This window comes from Phyllobates terribilis, unplaced genomic scaffold, assembly GCF_046119375.1.
Source record: "Phyllobates terribilis strain yellow unplaced genomic scaffold, ASM4611937v1 Scaffold_34__1_contigs__length_13252353, whole genome shotgun sequence".
Taxonomy (NCBI): Eukaryota; Metazoa; Chordata; class Amphibia; order Anura; family Dendrobatidae; genus Phyllobates; species Phyllobates terribilis.
Window position 1 is genome coordinate 3025617 of NW_027362794.1, and position 21740 is coordinate 3047356.

General features: G+C 45.4%; 17 non-coding genes across 17 annotated transcripts; all 17 read left to right on the plus strand.

Moving 5' to 3' along the window:
* Positions 1-501: 501 nt before the first annotated feature.
* Positions 502-692, plus strand: LOC141181829 (U2 spliceosomal RNA). The gene has a single exon (XR_012257369.1). It is a non-coding gene; the product is annotated as a U2 spliceosomal RNA (small nuclear RNA).
* Positions 693-1806: 1114 nt separating this feature from the next.
* Positions 1807-1997, plus strand: LOC141182255 (U2 spliceosomal RNA). The gene has a single exon (XR_012257639.1). It is a non-coding gene; the product is annotated as a U2 spliceosomal RNA (small nuclear RNA).
* Positions 1998-3112: 1115 nt separating this feature from the next.
* LOC141181649 (U2 spliceosomal RNA) lies at positions 3113-3303 on the plus strand. Its single transcript, XR_012257206.1, has one exon. It is a non-coding gene; the product is annotated as a U2 spliceosomal RNA (small nuclear RNA).
* A 1114-nt stretch (positions 3304-4417) lies between these two features.
* LOC141182256 (U2 spliceosomal RNA) lies at positions 4418-4608 on the plus strand. Its single transcript, XR_012257640.1, has one exon. It is a non-coding gene; the product is annotated as a U2 spliceosomal RNA (small nuclear RNA).
* A 1117-nt stretch (positions 4609-5725) lies between these two features.
* On the plus strand, positions 5726-5916 carry LOC141182258 (U2 spliceosomal RNA). Its single transcript, XR_012257642.1, has one exon. It is a non-coding gene; the product is annotated as a U2 spliceosomal RNA (small nuclear RNA).
* A 1114-nt stretch (positions 5917-7030) lies between these two features.
* On the plus strand, positions 7031-7221 carry LOC141182259 (U2 spliceosomal RNA). The gene has a single exon (XR_012257643.1). It is a non-coding gene; the product is annotated as a U2 spliceosomal RNA (small nuclear RNA).
* A 1115-nt stretch (positions 7222-8336) lies between these two features.
* Positions 8337-8527, plus strand: LOC141182261 (U2 spliceosomal RNA). The gene has a single exon (XR_012257644.1). It is a non-coding gene; the product is annotated as a U2 spliceosomal RNA (small nuclear RNA).
* A 1112-nt stretch (positions 8528-9639) lies between these two features.
* On the plus strand, positions 9640-9830 carry LOC141182262 (U2 spliceosomal RNA). Its single transcript, XR_012257645.1, has one exon. It is a non-coding gene; the product is annotated as a U2 spliceosomal RNA (small nuclear RNA).
* Positions 9831-10944: 1114 nt separating this feature from the next.
* LOC141181073 (U2 spliceosomal RNA) lies at positions 10945-11135 on the plus strand. Its single transcript, XR_012256685.1, has one exon. It is a non-coding gene; the product is annotated as a U2 spliceosomal RNA (small nuclear RNA).
* Positions 11136-12253: 1118 nt separating this feature from the next.
* LOC141181478 (U2 spliceosomal RNA) lies at positions 12254-12444 on the plus strand. The gene has a single exon (XR_012257050.1). It is a non-coding gene; the product is annotated as a U2 spliceosomal RNA (small nuclear RNA).
* Positions 12445-13556: 1112 nt separating this feature from the next.
* On the plus strand, positions 13557-13747 carry LOC141182263 (U2 spliceosomal RNA). Its single transcript, XR_012257646.1, has one exon. It is a non-coding gene; the product is annotated as a U2 spliceosomal RNA (small nuclear RNA).
* Positions 13748-14864: 1117 nt separating this feature from the next.
* On the plus strand, positions 14865-15055 carry LOC141182265 (U2 spliceosomal RNA). The gene has a single exon (XR_012257648.1). It is a non-coding gene; the product is annotated as a U2 spliceosomal RNA (small nuclear RNA).
* A 1117-nt stretch (positions 15056-16172) lies between these two features.
* Positions 16173-16363, plus strand: LOC141182266 (U2 spliceosomal RNA). Its single transcript, XR_012257649.1, has one exon. It is a non-coding gene; the product is annotated as a U2 spliceosomal RNA (small nuclear RNA).
* A 1112-nt stretch (positions 16364-17475) lies between these two features.
* LOC141182267 (U2 spliceosomal RNA) lies at positions 17476-17666 on the plus strand. Its single transcript, XR_012257650.1, has one exon. It is a non-coding gene; the product is annotated as a U2 spliceosomal RNA (small nuclear RNA).
* Positions 17667-18776: 1110 nt separating this feature from the next.
* On the plus strand, positions 18777-18967 carry LOC141182268 (U2 spliceosomal RNA). The gene has a single exon (XR_012257651.1). It is a non-coding gene; the product is annotated as a U2 spliceosomal RNA (small nuclear RNA).
* Positions 18968-20081: 1114 nt separating this feature from the next.
* LOC141182269 (U2 spliceosomal RNA) lies at positions 20082-20272 on the plus strand. Its single transcript, XR_012257652.1, has one exon. It is a non-coding gene; the product is annotated as a U2 spliceosomal RNA (small nuclear RNA).
* Positions 20273-21390: 1118 nt separating this feature from the next.
* Positions 21391-21581, plus strand: LOC141181479 (U2 spliceosomal RNA). The gene has a single exon (XR_012257051.1). It is a non-coding gene; the product is annotated as a U2 spliceosomal RNA (small nuclear RNA).
* Positions 21582-21740: the final 159 nt, after the last annotated feature.

The window sequence follows — 21740 nt, forward strand, 5'->3', positions numbered from 1 at the left end:
GTCTCTGTGAGCTTCTCAGTGACATTCAGCCAGCCAGGTATCCTGCCTGCAGTAGATGGAATGTGGCAATGGAACGCTGGCTGCGCGTGTCATAATAGGCTCTGAGCCTTTATATACCTGCGCACAGCAGCAGCCACCTTCAGTCTGCTGCTGGACAGCCAGCAGCAGCAGCAGCAGGAGAGGTAATTAATCAGCAACCCTCCTGCTAAGGGTAGACAGCTGCTCGTTCCACCCCCCCCCCGCCTTAATTGGTTCTCCTCCCTTCCAACGGTGTTGAGGCGGGTGGGAACAGCCGGGGGTTGAGGGTACTGTGCTAAAAGAGGTGGAGTTATGCAGATCTAAAACGCGTGGATTGCAGCAGCAGCAAGCCGAAAAGTGCAGGCATGTGAGGGATCTAGAGGTTGACAGCATGTCTTCTTAACGGGAGTCCAGGTGGCCATCTCCACAAATGGACTTTTCAGAATCCTTGGGTGGCACCGTAGTCGGAAACCAATTCTGGTTATCGCTTCTCGGCCTTTTGGCTAAGACCCAGTGTAGTATCTGTTCTTATCAGTTTAATATCTGATACGTCCCCTATCTGGGGACCATATATTAAATGGATTTTTAGAACAGGGAGATGGAAAAAGAGCTTGCTCTGTCCACTCCACGCATTGACCTGGTATTGCAGTATCTCCAGGACCGGTGCACCCCTTCTTTAATGCAGTTTCTAAAATCAGAAAGAATTGAATTCAATGCTTTTTGTTCATTTGGCTTGTTTGTCGGATTTTGGGATGGACTCTTTGGCTTTGCTTTTCTTCTCCTCATTGGATTTTTCATGTTAAAAGTTGCAGAAGCCAGATGACAAGCTCATTTTGGTTCAACTTCAGCAACTGTGCATTGCATTGCCATGTAATGTAATGCAATGCTATCTATCTAGCTCTCCCTCTATACTTCCTTTTGGATAAACAGACATATTAGGCAAGCATTTTGGAGCTTTCACCTAAATAACTACAGGTGGTGAGATAAGCTGCACAATATAATTGACCTTTCAGTATATGGTTGCACACACACCATCTATTTAGCAAATGCCCTTGTTATCAACAGCAGCCTTTTAAACTCACCTGAGCTAACAGGTATGTGAGCTGGTTACTCTGCTGCGCTTAAAATTTCTTTTTTGGTTTGCTACAATGCCTTTTCTGAAACGTTGTCTCCCTCTGCTGGAACACTGACTTCTTTCATTTAATGCCTGCAGACTATAAAAGAGAAACCAACCAAAAAAGTTTGGTTGATTAGTCTGTGGCATTCTTTTAAACTGTTGCTTATGGCGGTCTCTGTGAGCTTCTCAGTGACATTCAGCCATCCAGGTATCCCGCCTGCAGTAGACGGAATGTGGCAATGGAACGCTGGCTGCGCGTGTCATAATAGGCTCTGAGCCTTTATATACCTGCGCACAGCAGCAGCCACCTTCAGTCTGCTGCTGGACAGCCAGCAGCAGCAGCAGAAGGTTAGGTAATTAATCAGCAACCCTCCTGCTAAGGGTAGACAGCTGCTCGTTCCACCCCCCCCCGCCTTAATTGGTTCTCCTCCCTTCCAACGGTGTTGAGGCGGGTGGGAACAGCCGGGGGTTGAGGGTACTGTGCTAAAAGAGGTGGAGTTATGCAGATCTAAAACGCGTGGATTGCAGCAGCAGCAAGCCGAAAAGTGCAGGCATGTGAAGGATCTAGAGGTTGACAGCATGTCTTCTTAACGGGAGTCCAGGTGGCCATCTCCACAAATGGACTTTTCAGAATCCTTGGGTGGCACCGTAGTCGGAAACCAATTCTGGTTATCGCTTCTCGGCCTTTTGGCTAAGATCAAGTGTAGTATCTGTTCTTATCAGTTTAATATCTGATACGTCCCCTATCTGGGGACCATATATTAAATGGATTTTTAGAACAGGGAGATGGAAAAAGAGCTTGCTCTGTCCACTCCACGCATTGACCTGGTATTGCAGTATCTCCAGGACCGGTGCACCCCTTCTTTAATGCAGTTTCTAAAATCAGAAAGAATTGAATTCAATGCTTTTTGTTCATTTGGCTTGTTTGTCGGATTTTGGGATGGACTCTTTGGCTTTGCTTTTCTTCTCCTCATTGGATTTTTCATGTTAAAAGATGCAGAAGCCAGATGACAAGCTCATTTTGGTTCAACTTCAGCAACTGTGCATTGCATTGCCCTGTAATGTAATGCAATGCTATCTATCTAGCTCTCCCTCTATACTTCCTTTTGGATAAACAGACATATTAGGCAAGCATTTTGGAGCTTTCACCTAAATAACTACAGTTGGTGAGATAAGCTGCACAATATAATTGACCTTTCAGTATATTGTTGCACACACACCATCTATTTAGCAAATGCCCTTGTTATCAACAGCAGCCTTTTAAACTCACCTGAGCTAACAGGTATGTGAGCTGGTTACTCTGCTGCGCTTAAAATTTCTTTTTTGGTTTGCTACAATGCCTTTTCTGAAACGTTGTCTCCCTCTGCTGGAACACTGACTTCTTTCATTTAATGCCTGCAGACTATAAAAGAGAAACCAACCAAAAAAGTTTGGTTGATTAGTCTGTGGCATTCTTTTAAACTGTTGCTTATGGCGGTCTCTGTGAGCTTCTCAGTGACATTCAGCCATCCAGGTATCCCGCCTGCAGTAGACGGAATGTGGCAATGGAACGCTGGCTGCGCGTGTCATAATAGGCTCTGAGCCTTTATATACCTGCGCACAGCAGCAGCCACCTTCAGTCTGCTGCTGGACAGCCAGCAGCAGCAGCAGCAGGAGAGGTAATTAATCAGCAACCCTCCTGCTAAGGGTAGACAGCTGCTCGTTCCACCCCCCCCCCGCCTTAATTGGTTCTCCTCCCTTCCAACGGTGTTGAGGCGGGTGGGAACAGCCGGGGGTTGAGGGTACTGTGCTAAAAGAGGTGGAGTTATGCAGATCTAAAACGCGTGGATTGCAGCAGCAGCAAGCCGAAAAGTGCAGGCATGTGAGGGATCTAGAGGTTGACAGCATGTCTTCTTAACGGGAGTCCAGGTGGCCATCTCCACAAATGGACTTTTCAGAATCCTTGGGTGGCACCGTACTCGGAAACCAATTCTGGTTATCGCTTCTCGGCCTTTTGGCTAAGATCCAGTGTAGTATCTGTTCTTATCAGTTTAATATCTGATACGTCCCCTATCTGGGGACCATATATTAAATGGATTTTTAGAACAGGGAGATGGAAAAAGAGCTTGCTCTGTCCACTCCACGCATTGACCTGGTATTGCAGTATCTCCAGGACCGGTGCACCCCTTCTTTAATGCAGTTTCTAAAATCAGAAAGAATTGAATTCAATGCTTTTTGTTCATTTGGCTTGTTTGTCGGATTTTGGGATGGACTCTTTGGCTTTGCTTTTCTTCTCCTCATTGGATTTTTCATGTTAAAAGTTGCAGAAGCCAGATGACAAGCTCATTTTGGTTCAACTTCAGCAACTGTGCATTGCATTGCCATGTAATGTAATGCAATGCTATCTATCTAGCTCTCCCTCTATACTTCCTTTTGGATAAACAGACATATTAGGCAAGCATTTTGGAGCTTTCACCTAAATAACTACAGGTGGTGAGATAAGCTGCACAATATAATTGACCTTTCAGTATATGGTTGCACACACACCATCTATTTAGCAAATGCCCTTGTTATCAACAGCAGCCTTTTAAACTCACCTGAGCTAACAGGTATGTGAGCTGGTTACTCTGCTGCGCTTAAAATTTCTTTTTTGGTTTGCTACAATGCCTTTTCTGAAACGTTGTCTCCCTCTGCTGGAACACTGACTTCTTTCATTTAATGCCTGCAGACTATAAAAGAGAAACCAACCAAAAAAGTTTGGTTGATTAGTCTGTGGCATTCTTTTAAACTGTTGCTTATGGCGGTCTCTGTGAGCTTCTCAGTGACATTCAGCCATCCAGGTATCCCGCCTGCAGTAGACGGAATGTGGCAATGGAACGCTGGCTGCGCGTGTCATAATAGGCTCTGAGCCTTTATATACCTGCGCACAGCAGCAGCCACCTTCAGTCTGCTGCTGGACAGCCAGCAGCAGCAGCAGAAGGATAGGTAATTAATCAGCAACCCTCCTGCTAAGGGTAGACAGCTGCTCGTTCCACCCCCCCCCGCCTTAATTGGTTCTCCTCCCTTCCAACGGTGTTGAGGCGGGTGGGAACAGCCGGGGGTTGAGGGTACTGTGCTAAAAGAGGTGGAGTTATGCAGATCTAAAACGCGTGGATTGCAGCAGCAGCAAGCCGAAAAGTGCAGGCATGTGAGGGATCTAGAGGTTGACAGCATGTCTTCTTAACGGGAGTCCAGGTGGCCATCTCCACAAATGGACTTTTCAGAATCCTTGGGTGGCACCGTAGTCGGAAACCAATTCTGGTTATCGCTTCTCGGCCTTTTGGCTAAGATCAAGTGTAGTATCTGTTCTTATCAGTTTAATATCTGATACGTCCCCTATCTGGGGACCATATATTAAATGGATTTTTAGAACAGGGAGATGGAAAAAGAGCTTGCTCTGTCCACTCCACGCATTGACCTGGTATTGCAGTATCTCCAGGACCGGTGCACCCCTTCTTTAATGCAGTTTCTAAAATCAGAAAGAATTGAATTCAATGCTTTTTGTTCATTTGGCTTGTTTGTCGGATTTTGGGATGGACTCTTTGGCTTTGCTTTTCTTCTCCTCATTGGATTTTTCATGTTAAAAGATGCAGAAGCCAGATGACAAGCTCATTTTGGTTCAACTTCAGCAACTGTGCATTGCATTGCCCTGTAATGTAATGCAATGCTATCTATCTAGCTCTCCCTCTATACTTCCTTTTGGATAAACAGACATATTAGGCAAGCATTTTGGAGCTTTCACCTAAATAACTACAGTTGGTGAGATAAGCTGCACAATATAATTGACCTTTCAGTATATTGTTGCACACACACCATCTATTTAGCAAATGCCCTTGTTATCAACAGCAGCCTTTTAAACTCACCTGAGCTAACAGGTATGTGAGCTGGTTACTCTGCTGCGCTTAAAATTTCTTTTTTGGTTTGCTACAATGCCTTTTCTGAAACGTTGTCTCCCTCTGCTGGAACACTGACTTCTTTCATTTAATGCCTGCAGACTATAAAAGAGAAACCAAACAAAAAAGTTTGGTTGATTAGTCTGTGGCATTCTTTTAAACTGTTGCTTATGGCGGTCTCTGTGAGCTTCTCAGTGACATTCAGCCATCCAGGTATCCCGCCTGCAGTAGACGGAATGTGGCAATGGAACGCTGGCTGCGCGTGTCATAATAGGCTCTGAGCCTTTATATACCTGCGCACAGCAGCAGCCACCTTCAGTCTGCTGCTGGACAGCCAGCAGCAGCAGCAGCAGGAGAGGTAATTAATCAGCAACCCTCCTGCTAAGGGTAGACAGCTGCTCGTTCCACCCCCCCCCCCCGCCTTAATTGGTTCTCCTCCCTTCCAACGGTGTTGAGGCGGGTGGGAACAGCCGGGGGTTGAGGGTACTGTGCTAAAAGAGGTGGAGTTATGCAGATCTAAAACGCGTGGATTGCAGCAGCAGCAAGCCGAAAAGTGCAGGCATGTGAGGGATCTAGAGGTTGACAGCATGTCTTCTTAACGGGAGTCCAGGTGGCCATCTCCACAAATGGACTTTTCAGAATCCTTGGGTGGCACCGTAGTCGGAAACCAATTCTGGTTATCGCTTCTCGGCCTTTTGGCTAAGATCAAGTGTAGTATCTGTTCTTATCAGTTTAATATCTGATACGTCCCCTATCTGGGGACCATATATTAAATGGATTTTTAGAACAGGGAGATGGAAAAAGAGCTTGCTCTGTCCACTCCACGCATTGACCTGGTATTGCAGTATCTCCAGGACCGGTGCACCCCTTCTTTAATGCAGTTTCTAAAATCAGAAAGAATTGAATTTAATGCTTTTTGTTCATTTGGCTTGTTTTTCGGATTTTGGGATGGACTCTTTGGCTTTGCTTTTCTTCTCCTCATTGGATTTTTCATGTTAAAAGTTGCAGAAGCCAGATGACAAGCTCATTTTGGTTCAACTTCAGCAACTGTGCATTGCATTGCCATGTAATGTAATGCAATGCTATCTATCTAGCTCTCCCTCTATACTTCCTTTTGGATAAACAGACATATTAGGCAAGCATTTTGGAGCTTTCACCTAAATAACTACAGGTGGTGAGATAAGCTGCACAATATAATTGACTTTCAGTATATTGTTGCACACACACCATCTATTTAGCAAATGCCCTTGTTATCAACAGCAGCCTTTTAAACTCACCTGAGCTAACAGGTATGTGAGCTGGTTACTCTGCTGCGCTTAAAATTTCTTTTTTGGTTTGCTACAATGCCTTTTCTGAAACGTTGTCTCCCTCTGCTGGAACACTGACTTCTTTCATTTAATGCCTGCAGACTATAAAAGAGAAACCAACCCAAAAAGTTTGGTTGATTAGTCTGTGGCATTCTTTTAAACTGTTGCTTATGGCGGTCTCTGTGAGCTTCTCAGTGACATTCAGCCATCCAGGTATCCCGCCTGCAGTAGACGGAATGTGGCAATGGAACGCTGGCTGCGCGTGTCATAATAGGCTCTGAGCCTTTATATACCTGCGCACAGCAGCAGCCACCTTCAGTCTGCTGCTGGACAGCCAGCAGCAGCAGCAGCAGGAGAGGTAATTAATCAGCAACCCTCCTGCTAAGGGTAGACAGCTGCTCGTTCCACCCCCCCCCCGCCTTAATTGGTTCTCCTCCCTTCCAACGGTGTTGAGGCGGGTGGGAACAGCCGGGGGTTGAGGGTACTGTGCTAAAAGAGGTGGAGTTATGCAGATCTAAAAGGCGTGGATTGCAGCAGCAGCAAGCCGAAAAGTGCAGGCATGTGAGGGATCTAGAGGTTGACAGCATGTCTTCTTAACGGGAGTCCAGGTGGCCATCTCCACAAATGGACTTTTCAGAATCCTTGGGTGGCACCGTAGTCGGAAACCAATTCTGGTTATCGCTTCTCGGCCTTTTGGCTAAGATCAAGTGTAGTATCTGTTCTTATCAGTTTAATATCTGATACGTCCCCTATCTGGGGACCATATATTAAATGGATTTTTAGAACAGGGAGATGGAAAAAGAGCTTGCTCTGTCCACTCCACGCATTGACCTGGTATTGCAGTATCTCCAGGACCGGTGCACCCCTTCTTTAATGCAGTTTCTAAAATCAGAAAGAATTGAATTCAATGCTTTTTGTTCATTTGGCTTGTTTGTCGGATTTTGGGATGGACTCTGGCTTTGCTTTTCTTCTCCTCATTGGATTTTTCATGTTAAAAGTTGCAGAAGCCAGATGACAAGCTCATTTTGGTTCAACTTCAGCAACTGTGCATTGCATTGCCATGTAATGTAATGCAATGCTATCTATCTAGCTCTCCCTCTATACTTCCTTTTGGATAAACAGACATATTAGGCAAGCATTTTGGAGCTTTCACCTAAATAACTACAGGTGGTGAGATAAGCTGCACAATATAATTGACCTTTCAGTATATTGTTGCACACACACCATCTATTTAGCAAATGCCCTTGTTATCAACAGCAGCCTTTTAAACTCACCTGAGCTAACAGGTATGTGAGCTGGTTACTCTGCTGCGCTTAAAATTTCTTTTTTGGTTTGCTACAATGCCTTTTCTGAAACGTTGTCTCCCTCTGCTGGAACACTGACTTCTTTCATTTAATGCCTGCAGACTATAAAAGAGAAACCAACCAAAAAAGTTTGGTTGATTAGTCTGTGGCATTCTTTTAAACTGTTGCTTATGGCGGTCTCTGTGAGCTTCTCAGTGACATTCAGCCATCCAGGTATCCCGCCTGCAGTAGACGGAATGTGGCAATGGAACGCTGGCTGCGCGTGTCATAATAGGCTCTGAGCCTTTATATACCTGCGCACAGCAGCAGCCACCTTCAGTCTGCTGCTGGACAGCCAGCAGCAGCAGCAGCAGGAGAGGTAATTAATCAGCAACCCTCCTGCTAAGGGTAGACAGCTGCTCGTTCCACCCCCCACCCCCGCCTTAATTGGTTCTCCTCCCTTCCAACGGTGTTGAGGCGGGTGGGAACAGCCGGGGGTTGAGGGTACTGTGCTAAAAGAGGTGGAGTTATGCAGATCTAAAACGCGTGGATTGCAGCAGCAGCAAGCCGAAAAGTGCAGGCATGTGAGGGATCTAGAGGTTGACAGCATGTCTTCTTAACGGGAGTCCAGGTGGCCATCTCCACAAATGGACTTTTCAGAATCCTTGGGTGGCACCGTAGTCGGAAACCAATTCTGGTTATCGCTTCTCGGCCTTTTGGCTAAGATCAAGTGTAGTATCTGTTCTTATCAGTTTAATATCTGATACGTCCCCTATCTGGGGACCATATATTAAATGGATTTTTAGAACAGGGAGATGGAAAAAGAGCTTGCTCTGTCCACTCCACGCATTGACCTGGTATTGCAGTATCTCCAGGACCGGTGCACCCCTTCTTTAATGCAGTTTCTAAAATCAGAAAGAATTGAATTCAATGCTTTTTGTTCATTTGGCTTGTTTGTCGGATTTTGGGATGGACTCTTTGGCTTTGCTTTTCTTCTCCTCATTGGATTTTTCATGTTAAAAGTTGCAGAAGCCAGATGACAAGCTCATTTTGGTTCAACTTCAGCAACTGTGCATTGCATTGCCATGTAATGTAATGCAATGCTATCTATCTAGCTCTCCCTCTATACTTCCTTTTGGATAAACAGACATATTAGGCAAGCATTTTGGAGCTTTCACCTAAATAACTACAGGTGGTGAGATAAGCTGCACAATATAATTGACCTTTCAGTATATTGTTGCACACACACCATCTATTTAGCAAATGCCCTTGTTATCAACAGCAGCCTTTTAAACTCACCTGAGCTAACAGGTATGTGAGCTGGTTACTCTGCTGCGCTTAAAATTTCTTTTTTGGTTTGCTACAATGCCTTTTCTGAAACGTTGTCTCCCTCTGCTGGAACACTGACTTCTTTCATTTAATGCCTGCAGACTATAAAAGAGAAACCAACCCAAAAAGTTTGGTTGATTAGTCTGTGGCATTCTTTTAAACTGTTGCTTATGGCGGTCTCTGTGAGCTTCTCAGTGACATTCAGCCATCCAGGTATCCCGCCTGCAGTAGACGGAATGTGGCAATGGAACGCTGGCTGCGCGTGTCATAATAGGCTCTGAGCCTTTATATACCTGCGCACAGCAGCAGCCACCTTCAGTCTGCTGCTGGACAGCCAGCAGCAGCAGCAGGAGAGGTAATTAATCAGCAACCCTCCTGCTAAGGGTAGACAGCTGCTCGTTCCACCCCCCCCCCGCCTTAATTGGTTCTCCTCCCTTCCAACGGTGTTGAGGCGGGTGGGAACAGTCGGGGGTTGAGGGTACTGTGCTAAAAGAGGTGGAGTTATGCAGATCTAAAACGCGTGGATTGCAGCAGCAGCAAGCCGAAAAGTGCAGGCATGTGAGGGATCTAGAGGTTGACAGCATGTCTTCTTAACGGGAGTCCAGGTAGCCATCTCCACAAATGGACTTTTCAGAATCCTTGGGTGGCACCGTAGTCGGAAACCAATTCTGGTTATCGCTTCTCGGCCTTTTGGCTAAGATCAAGTGTAGTATCTGTTCTTATCAGTTTAATATCTGATACGTCCCCTATCTGGGGACCATATATTAAATGGATTTTTAGAACAGGGAGATGGAAAAAGAGCTTGCTCTGTCCACTCCACGCATTGACCTGGTATTGCAGTATCTCCAGGACCGGTGCACCCCTTCTTTAATGCAGTTTCTAAAATCAGAAAGAATTGAATTCAATGCTTTTTGTTCATTTTGCTTGTTTGTCGGATTTTGGGATGGACTCTTTGGCTTTGCTTTTCTTCTCATTGGATTTTTCATGTTAAAAGTTGCAGAAGCCAGATGACAAGCTCATTTTGGTTCAACTTCAGCAACTGTGCATTGCATTGCCATGTAATGTAATGCAATGCTATCTATCTAGCTCTCCCTCTATACTTCCTTTTGGATAAACAGACATATTAGGCAAGCATTTTGGAGCTTTCACCTAAATAACTACAGGTGGTGAGATAAGCTGCACAATATAATTGACCTTTCAGTATATTGTTGCACACACACCATCTATTTAGCAAATGCCCTTGTTATCAACAGCAGCCTTTTAAACTCACCTGAGCAAACAGGTATGTGAGCTGGTTACTCTGCTGCGCTTAAAATTTCTTTTTTGGTTTGCTACAATGCCTTTTCTGAAACGTTGTCTCCCTCTGCTGGAACACTGACTTCTTTCATTTAATGCCTGCAGACTATAAAAGAGAAACCAACCCAAAAAGTTTGGTTGATTAGTCTGTGGCATTCTTTTAAACTGTTGCTTATGGCGGTCTCTGTGAGCTTCTCAGTGACATTCAGCCATCCAGGTATCCCGCCTGCAGTAGACGGAATGTGGCAATGGAACGCTGGCTGCGCGTGTCATAATAGGCTCTGAGCCTTTATATACCTGCGCACAGCAGCAGCCACCTTCAGTCTGCTGCTGGACAGCCAGCAGCAGCAGCAGCAGGAGAGGTAATTAATCAGCAACCCTCCTGCTAAGGGTAGACAGCTGCTCGTTCCACCCCCCACCCCCGCCTTAATTGGTTCTCCTCCCTTCCAACGGTGTTGAGGCGGGTGGGAACAGCCGGGGGTTGAGGGTACTGTGCTAAAAGAGGTGGAGTTATGCAGATCTAAAACGCGTGGATTGCAGCAGCAGCAAGCCGAAAAGTGCAGGCATGTGAGGGATCTAGAGGTTGACAGCATGTCTTCTTAACGGGAGTCCAGGTGGCCATCTCCACAAATGGACTTTTCAGAATCCTTGGGTGGCACCGTAGTCGGAAACCAATTCTGGTTATCGCTTCTCGGCCTTTTGGCTAAGATCAAGTGTAGTATCTGTTCTTATCAGTTTAATATCTGATACGTCCCCTATCTGGGGACCATATATTAAATGGATTTTTGGAACAGGGAGATGGAAAAAGAGCTTGCTCTGTCCACTCCACGCATTGACCTGGTATTGCAGTATCTCCAGGACCGGTGCACCCCTTCTTTAATGCAGTTTCTAAAATCAGAAAGAATTGAATTCAATGCTTTTTGTTCATTTGGCTTGTTTGTCGGATTTTGGGATGGACTCTTTGGCTTTGCTTTTCTTCTCCTCATTGGATTTTTCATGTTAAAAGTTGCAGAAGCCAGATGACAAGCTCATTTTGGTTCAACTTCAGCAACTGTGCATTGCATTGCCATGTAATGTAATGCAATGCTATCTATCTAGCTCTCCCTCTATACTTCCTTTTGGATAAACAGACATATTAGGCAAGCATTTTGGAGCTTTCACCTAAATAACTACAGGTGGTGAGATAAGCTGCACAATATAATTGACCTTTCAGTATATTGTTGCACACACACCATCTATTTAGCAAATGCCCTTGTTATCAACAGCAGCCTTTTAAACTCACCTGAGCTAACAGGTATGTGAGCTGGTTACTCTGCTGCGCTTAAAATTTCTTTTTTGGTTTGCTACAATGCCTTTTCTGAAACGTTGTCTCCCTCTGCTGGAACACTGACTTCTTTCATTTAATGCCTGCAGACTATAAAAGAGAAACCAACCCAAAAAGTTTGGTTGATTAGTCTGTGGCATTCTTTTAAACTGTTGCTTATGGCGGTCTCTGTGAGCTTCTCAGTGACATTCAGCCATCCAGGTATCCCGCCTGCAGTAGACGGAATGTGGCAATGGAACGCTGGCTGCGCGTGTCATAATAGGCTCTGAGCCTTTATATACCTGCGCACAGCAGCAGCCACCTTCAGTCTGCTGCTGGACAGCCAGCAGCAGCAGCAGCAGCAGGAGAGGTAATTAATCAGCAACCCTCCTGCTAAGGGTAGACAGCTGCTCGTTCCACCCCCCCCCCGCCTTAATTGGTTCTCCTCCCTTCCAACGGTGTTGAGGCGGGTGGGAACAGTCGGGGGTTGAGGGTACTGTGCTAAAAGAGGTGGAGTTATGCAGATCTAAAACGCGTGGATTGCAGCAGCAGCAAGCCGAAAAGTGCAGGCATGTGAGGGATCTAGAGGTTGACAGCATGTCTTCTTAACGGGAGTCCAGGTGGCCATCTCCACAAATGGACTTTTCAGAATCCTTGGGTGGCACCGTAGTCGGAAACCAATTCTGGTTATCACTTCTCGGCCTTTTGGCTAAGATCAAGTGTAGTATCTGTTCTTATCAGTTTAATATCTGATACGTCCCCTATCTGGGGACCATATATTAAATGGATTTTTAGAACAGGGAGATGGAAAAAGAGCTTGCTCTGTCCACTCCACGCATTGACCTGGTATTGCAGTATCTCCAGGACCGGTGCACCCCTTCTTTAATGCAGTTTCTAAAATCAGAAAGAATTGAATTCAATGCTTTTTGTTCATTTGGCTTGTTTGTCGGATTTTGGGATGGACTCTTTGGCTTTGCTTTTCTTCTCATTGGATTTTTCATGTTAAAAGTTGCAGAAGCCAGATGACAAGCTCATTTTGGTTCAACTTCAGCAACTGTGCATTGCATTGCCATGTAATGTAATGCAATGCTATCTATCTAGCTCTCCCTCTATACTTCCTTTTGGATAAACAGACATATTAGGCAAGCATTTTGGAGCTTTCACCTAAATAACTACAGGTGGTGAGATAAGCTGCACAATATAATTGACCTTTCAGTATATTGTTGCACACACACCATCTATTTAGCAAATGCCCTTGTTATCAACAGCAGCCTTTTAAACTCACCTGAGCAAACAGGTATGTGAGCTGGTTACTCTGCTGCGCTTAAAATTTCTTTTTTGGTTTGCTACAATGCCTTTTCTGAAACGTTGTCTCCCTCTGCTGGAACACTGACTGCTTTCATTTAATGCCTGCAGACTATAAAAGAGAAACCAACCAAAAAAGTTTGGTTGATTAGTCTGTGGCATTCTTTTAAACTGTTGCTTATGGCGGTCTCTGTGAGCTTCTCAGTGACATTCAGCCATCCAGGTATCCCGCCTGCAGTAGACGGAATGTGGCAATGGAACGCTGGCTGCGCGTGTCATAATAGGCTCTGAGCCTTTATATACCTGCGCACAGCAGCAGCCACCTTCAGTCTGCTGCTGGACAGCCAGCAGCAGCAGCAGCAGGAGAGGTAATTAATCAGCAACCCTCCTGCTAAGGGTAGACAGCTGCTCGTTCCACCCCCCCCCCGCCTTAATTGGTTCTCCTCCCTTCCAACGGTGTTGAGGCGGGTGGGAACAGCCGGGGGTTGAGGGTACTGTGCTAAAAGAGGTGGAGTTATGCAGATCTAAAACGCGTGGATTGCAGCAGCAGCAAGCCGAAAAGTGCAGGCATGTGAGGGATCTAGAGGTTGACAGCATGTCTTCTTAACGGGAGTCCAGGTGGCCATCTCCACAAATGGACTTTTCAGAATCCTTGGGTGGCACCGTAGTCGGAAACCAATTCTGGTTATCGCTTCTCGGCCTTTTGGCTAAGATCAAGTGTAGTATCTGTTCTTATCAGTTTAATATCTGATACGTCCCCTATCTGGGGACCATATATTAAATGGATTTTTAGAACAGGGAGATGGAAAAAGAGCTTGCTCTGTCCACTCCACGCATTGACCTGGTATTGCAGTATCTCCAGGACCGGTGCACCCCTTCTTTAATGCAGTTTCTAAAATCAGAAAGAATTGAATTCAATGCTTTTTGTTCATTTGGCTTGTTTGTCGGATTTTGGGATGGACTCTTTGGCTTTGCTTTTCTTCTCCTCATTGGATTTTTCATGTTAAAAGATGCAGAAGCCAGATGACAAGCTCATTTTGGTTCAACTTCAGCAACTGTGCATTGCATTGCCCTGTAATGTAATGCAATGCTATCTATCTAGCTCTCCCTCTATACTTCCTTTTGGATAAACAGACATATTAGGCAAGCATTTTGGAGCTTTCACCTAAATAACTACAGTTGGTGAGATAAGCTGCACAATATAATTGACCTTTCAGTATATTGTTGCACACACACCATCTATTTAGCAAATGCCCTTGTTATCAACAGCAGCCTTTTAAACTCACCTGAGCTAACAGGTATGTGAGCTGGTTACTCTGCTGCGCTTAAAATTTCTTTTTTGGTTTGCTACAATGCCTTTTCTGAAACGTTGTCTCCCTCTGCTGGAACACTGACTTCTTTCATTTAATGCCTGCAGACTATAAAAGAGAAACCAACCAAAAAAGTTTGGTTGATTAGTCTGTGGCATTCTTTTAAACTGTTGCTTATGGCGGTCTCTGTGAGCTTCTCAGTGACATTCAGCCATCCAGGTATCCCGCCTGCAGTAGACGGAATGTGGCAATGGAACGCTGGCTGCGCGTGTCATAATAGGCTCTGAGCCTTTATATACCTGCGCACAGCAGCAGCCACCTTCAGTCTGCTGCTGGACAGCCAGCAGCAGCAGCAGCAGGAGAGGTAGTTAATCAGCAACCCTCCTGCTAAGGGTAGACAGCTGCTCGTTCCACCCCCCCCCCCCGCCTTAATTGGTTCTCCTCCCTTCCAACGGTGTTGAGGCGGGTGGGAACAGCCGGGGGTTGAGGGTACTGTGCTAAAAGAGGTGGAGTTATGCAGATCTAAAACGCGTGGATTGCAGCAGCAGCAAGCCGAAAAGTGCAGGCATGTGAGGGATCTAGAGGTTGACAGCATGTCTTCTTAACGGGAGTCCAGGTGGCCATCTCCACAAATGGACTTTTCAGAATCCTTGGGTGGCACCGTAGTCGGAAACCAATTCTGGTTATCGCTTCTCGGCCTTTTGGCTAAGATCAAGTGTAGTATCTGTTCTTATCAGTTTAATATCTGATACGTCCCCTATCTGGGGACCATATATTAAATGGATTTTTAGAACAGGGAGATGGAAAAAGAGCTTGCTCTGTCCACTCCACGCATTGACCTGGTATTGCAGTATCTCCAGGACCGGTGCACCCCTTCTTTAATGCAGTTTCTAAAATCAGAAAGAATTGAATTCAATGCTTTTTGTTCATTTGGCTTGTTTGTCGGATTTTGGGATGGACTCTTTGGCTTTGCTTTTCTTCTCCTCATTGGATTTTTCATGTTAAAAGTTGCAGAAGCCAGATGACAAGCTCATTTTGGTTCAACTTCAGCAACTGTGCATTGCATTGCCATGTAATGTAATGCAATGCTATCTATCTAGCTCTCCCTCTATACTTCCTTTTGGATAAACAGACATATTAGGCAAGCATTTTGGAGCTTTCACCTAAATAACTACAGGTGGTGAGATAAGCTGCACAATATAATTGACCTTTCAGTATATTGTTGCACACACACCATCTATTTAGCAAATGCCCTTGTTATCAACAGCAGCCTTTTAAACTCACCTGAGCTAACAGGTATGTGAGCTGGTTACTCTGCTGCACTTAAAATTTCTTTTTTGGTTTGCTACAATGCCTTTTCTGAAACGTTGTCTCCCTCTGCTGGAACACTGACTTCTTTCATTTAATGCCTGCAGACTATAAAAGAGAAACCAACCCAAAAAGTTTGGTTGATTAGTCTGTGGCATTCTTTTAAACTGTTGCTTATGGCGGTCTCTGTGAGCTTCTCAGTGACATTCAGCCATCCAGGTATCCCGCCTGCAGTAGACGGAATGTGGCAATGGAACGCTGGCTGCGCGTGTCATAATAGGCTCTGAGCCTTTATATACCTGCGCACAGCAGCAGCCACCTTCAGTCTGCTGCTGGACAGCCAGCAGCAGCAGCAGCAGGAGAGGTAATTAATCAGCAACCCTCCTGCTAAGGGTAGACAGCTGCTCGTTCCACCGCCCCCCCCCGCCTTAATTGGTTCTCCTCCCTTCCAACGGTGTTGAGGCGGGTGGGAACAGCCGGGGGTTGAGGGTACTGTGCTAAAAGAGGTGGAGTTATGCAGATCTAAAACGCGTGGATTGCAGCAGCAGCAAGCCGAAAAGTGCAGGCATGTGAGGGATCTAGAGGTTGACAGCATGTCTTCTTAACGGGAGTCCAGGTGGCCATCTCCACAAATGGACTTTTCAGAATCCTTGGGTGGCACCGTAGTCGGAAACCAATTCTGGTTATCGCTTCTCGGCCTTTTGGCTAAGATCAAGTGTAGTATCTGTTCTTATCAGTTTAATATCTGATACGTCCCCTATCTGGGGACCATATATTAAATGGATTTTTAGAACAGGGAGATGGAAAAAGAGCTTGCTCTGTCCACTCCACGCATTGACCTGGTATTGCAGTATCTCCAGGACCGGTGCACCCCTTCTTTAATGCAGTTTCTAAAATCAGAAAGAATTGAATTCAATGCTTTTTGTTCATTTGGCTTGTTTGTCGGATTTTGGGATGGACTCTGGCTTTGCTTTTCTTCTCCTCATTGGATTTTTCATGTTAAAAGTTGCAGAAGCCAGATGACAAGCTCATTTTGGTTCAACTTCAGCAACTGTGCATTGCATTGCCATGTAATGTAATGCAATGCTATCTATCTAGCTCTCCCTCTATACTTCCTTTTGGATAAACAGACATATTAGGCAAGCATTTTGGAGCTTTCACCTAAATAACTACAGGTGGTGAGATAAGCTGCACAATATAATTGACTTTCAGTATATTGTTGCACACACACCATCTATTTAGCAAATGCCCTTGTTATCAACAGCAGCCTTTTAAACTCACCTGAGCTAACAGGTATGTGAGCTGGTTACTCTGCTGCGCTTAAAATTTCTTTTTTGGTTTGCTACAATGCCTTTTCTGAAACGTTGTCTCCCTCTGCTGGAACACTGACTTCTTTCATTTAATGCCTGCACACTATAAAAGAGAAACCAACCCAAAAAGTTTGGTTGATTAGTCTGTGGCATTCTTTTAAACTGTTGCTTATGGCGGTCTCTGTGAGCTTCTCAGTGACATTCAGCCATCCAGGTATCCCGCCTGCAGTAGACGGAATGTGGCAATGGAACGCTGGCTGCGCGTGTCATAATAGGCTCTGAGCCTTTATATACCTGCGCACAGCAGCAGCCACCTTCAGTCTGCTGCTGGACAGCCAGCAGCAGCAGCAGCAGGAGAGGTAATTAATCAGCAACCCTCCTGCTAAGGGTAGACAGCTGCTCGTTCCACCCCCCCCCCGCCTTAATTGGTTCTCCTCCCTTCCAACGGTGTTGAGGCGGGTGGGAACAGCCGGGGGTTGAGGGTACTGTGCTAAAAGAGGTGGAGTTATGCAGATCTAAAAGGCGTGGATTGCAGCAGCAGCAAGCCGAAAAGTGCAGGCATGTGAGGGATCTAGAGGTTGACAGCATGTCTTCTTAACGGGAGTCCAGGTGGCCATCTCCACAAATGGACTTTTCAGAATCCTTGGGTGGCACCGTAGTCGGAAACCAATTCTGGTTATCGCTTCTCGGCCTTTTGGCTAAGATCAAGTGTAGTATCTGTTCTTATCAGTTTAATATCTGATACGTCCCCTATCTGGGGACCATATATTAAATGGATTTTTAGAACAGGGAGATGGAAAAAGAGCTTGCTCTGTCCACTCCACGCATTGACCTGGTATTGCAGTATCTCCAGGACCGGTGCACCCCTTCTTTAATGCAGTTTCTAAAATCAGAAAGAATTGAATTCAATGCTTTTTGTTCATTTGGCTTGTTTGTCGGATTTTGGGATGGACTCTGGCTTTGCTTTTCTTCTCCTCATTGGATTTTTCATGTTAAAAGTTGCAGAAGCCAGATGACAAGCTCATTTTGGTTCAACTTCAGCAACTGTGCATTGCATTGCCATGTAATGTAATGCAATGCTATCTATCTAGCTCTCCCTCTATACTTCCTTTTGGATAAACAGACATATTAGGCAAGCATTTTGGAGCTTTCACCTAAATAACTACAGGTGGTGAGATAAGCTGCACAATATAATTGACCTTTCAGTATATTGTTGCACACTCACCATCTATTTAGCAAATGCCCTTGTTATCAACAGCAGCCTTTTAAACTCACCTGAGCTAACAGGTATGTGAGCTGGTTACTCTGCTGCGCTTAAAATTTCTTTTTTGGTTTGCTAAAATGCCTTTTCTGAAACGTTGTCTCCCTCTGCTGGAACACTGACTTCTTTCATTTAATGCCTGCAGACTATAAAAGAGAAACCAACCAAAAAAGTTTGGTTGATTAGTCTGTGGCATTCTTTTAAACTGTTGCTTATGGCGGTCTCTGTGAGCTTCTCAGTGACATTCAGCCATCCAGGTATCCCGCCTGCAGTAGACGGAATGTGGCAATGGAACGCTGGCTGCGCGTGTCATAATAGGCTCTGAGCCTTTATATACCTGAGCACAGCAGCAGCCACCTTCAGTCTGCTGCTGGACAGCCAGCAGCAGCAGCAGGAGAGGTAATTAATCAGCAACCCTCCTGCTAAGGGTAGACAGCTGCTCGTTCCACCCCCCCCCCGCCTTAATTGGTTCTCCTCCCTTCCAACGGTGTTGAGGCGGGTGGGAACAGTCGGGGGTTGAGGGTACTGTGCTAAAAGAGGTGGAGTTATGCAGATCTAAAACGCGTGGATTGCAGCAGCAGCAAGCCGAAAAGTGCAGGCATGTGAGGGATCTAGAGGTTGACAGCATGTCTTCTTAACGGGAGTCCAGGTGGCCATCTCCACAAATGGACTTTTCAGAATCCTTGGGTGGCACCGTAGTCGGAAACCAATTCTGGTTATCGCTTCTCGGCCTTTTGGCTAAGATCAAGTGTAGTATCTGTTCTTATCAGTTTAATATCTGATACGTCCCCTATCTGGGGACCATATATTAAATGGATTTTTAGAACAGGGAGATGGAAAAAGAGCTTGCTCTGTCCACTCCACGCATTGACCTGGTATTGCAGTATCTCCAGGACCGGTGCACCCCTTCTTTAATGCAGTTTCTAAAATCAGAAAGAATTGAATTCAATGCTTTTTGTTCATTTTGCTTGTTTGTCGGATTTTGGGATGGACTCTTTGGCTTTGCTTTTCTTCTCATTGGATTTTTCATGTTAAAAGTTGCAGAAGCCAGATGACAAGCTCATTTTGGTTCAACTTCAGCAACTGTGCATTGCATTGCCATGTAATGTAATGCAATGCTATCTATCTAGCTCTCCCTCTATACTTCCTTTTGGATAAACAGACATATTAGGCAAGCATTTTGGAGCTTTCACCTAAATAACTACAGGTGGTGAGATAAGCTGCACAATATAATTGACCTTTCAGTATATTGTTGCACACACACCATCTATTTAGCAAATGCCCTTGTTATCAACAGCAGCCTTTTAAACTCACCTGAGCAAACAGGTATGTGAGCTGGTTACTCTGCTGCGCTTAAAATTTCTTTTTTGGTTTGCTACAATGCCTTTTCTGAAACGTTGTCTCCCTCTGCTGGAACACTGACTTCTTTCATTTAATGCCTGCAGACTATAAAAGAGAAACCAACCCAAAAAGTTTGGTTGATTAGTCTGTGGCATTCTTTTAAACTGTTGCTTATGGCGGTCTCTGTGAGCTTCTCAGTGACATTCAGCCATCCAGGTATCCCGCCTGCAGTAGACGGAATGTGGCAATGGAACGCTGGCTGCGCGTGTCATAATAGGCTCTGAGCCTTTATATACCTGCGCACAGCAGCAGCCACCTTCAGTCTGCTGCTGGACAGCCAGCAGCAGCAGCAGCAGGAGAGGTAATTAATCAGCAACCCTCCTGCTAAGGGTAGACAGCTGCTCGTTCCACCCCCCACCCCCGCCTTAATTGGTTCTCCTCCCTTCCAACGGTGTTGAGGCGGGTGGGAACAGCCGGGGGTTGAGGGTACTGTGCTAAAAGAGGTGGAGTTATGCAGATCTAAAACGCGTGGATTGCAGCAGCAGCAAGCCGAAAAGTGCAGGCATGTGAGGGATCTAGAGGTTGACAGCATGTCTTCTTAACGGGAGTCCAGGTGGCCATCTCCACAAATGGACTTTTCAGAATCCTTGGGTGGCACCGTAGTCGGAAACCAATTCTGGTTATCGCTTCTCGGCCTTTTGGCTAAGATCAAGTGTAGTATCTGTTCTTATCAGTTTAATATCTGATACGTCCCCTATCTGGGGACCATATATTAAATGGATTTTTAGAACAGGGAGATGGAAAAAGAGCTTGCTCTGTCCACTCCACGCATTGACCTGGTATTGCAGTATCTCCAGGACCGGTGCACCCCTTCTTTAATGCAGTTTCTAAAATCAGAAAGAATTGAATTCAATGCTTTTTGTTCATTTGGCTTGTTTGTCGGATTTTGGGATGGACTCTTTGGCTTTGCTTTTCTTCTCCTCATTGGATTTTTCATGTTAAAAGTTGCAGAAGCCAGATGACAAGCTCATTTTGGTTCAACTTCAGCAACTGTGCATTGCATTGCCATGTAATGTAATGCAATGCTATCTATCTAGCTCTCCCTCTATACTTCCTTTTGGATAAACAGACATATTAGGCAAGCATTTTGGAGCTTTCACCTAAATAACTACAGGTGGTGAGATAAGCTGCACAATATAATTGACCTTTCAGTATATTGTTGCACACACACCATCTATTTAGCAAATGCCCTTGTTATCAACAGCAGCCTTTTAAACTCACCTGAGCTAACAGGTATGTGAGCTGGTTACTCTGCTGCGCTTAAAATTTCTTTTTTGGTTTGCTACAATGCCTTTTCTGAAACGTTGTCTCCCTCTGCTGGAACACTGACTTCTTTCATTTAATGCCTGCAGACTATAAAAGAGAAACCAACCCAAAAAGTTTGGTTGATTAGTCTGTGGCATTCTTTTAAACTGTTGCTTATGGCGGTCTCTGTGAGCTTCTCAGTGACATTCAGCCATCCAGGTATCCCGCCTGCAGTAGACGGAATGTGGCAATGGAACGCTGGCTGCGCGTGTCATAATAGGCTCTGAGCCTTTATATACCTGCGCACAGCAGCAGCCACCTTCAGTCTGCTGCTGGACAGCCAGCAGCAGCAGCAGCAGCAGGAGAGGTAATTAATCAGCAACCCTCCTGCTAAGGGTAGACAGCTGCTCGTTCCACCCCCCCCCCGCCTTAATTGGTTCTCCTCCCTTCCAACGGTGTTGAGGCGGGTGGGAACAGTCGGGGGTTGAGGGTACTGTGCTAAAAGAGGTGGAGTTATGCAGATCTAAAACGCGTGGATTGCAGCAGCAGCAAGCCGAAAAGTGCAGGCATGTGAGGGATCTAGAGGTTGACAGCATGTCTTCTTAACGGGAGTCCAGGTGGCCATCTCCACAAATGGACTTTTCAGAATCCTTGGGTGGCACCGTAGTCGGAAACCAATTCTGGTTATCACTTCTCGGCCTTTTGGCTAAGATCAAGTGTAGTATCTGTTCTTATCAGTTTAATATCTGATACGTCCCCTATCTGGGGACCATATATTAAATGGATTTTTAGAACAGGGAGATGGAAAAAGAGCTTGCTCTGTCCACTCCACGCATTGACCTGGTATTGCAGTATCTCCAGGACCGGTGCACCCCTTCTTTAATGCAGTTTCTAAAATCAGAAAGAATTGAATTCAATGCTTTTTGTTCATTTGGCTTGTTTGTCGGATTTTGGGATGGACTCTTTGGCTTTGCTTTTCTTCTCATTGGATTTTTCATGTTAAAAGTTGCAGAAGCCAGATGACAAGCTCATTTTG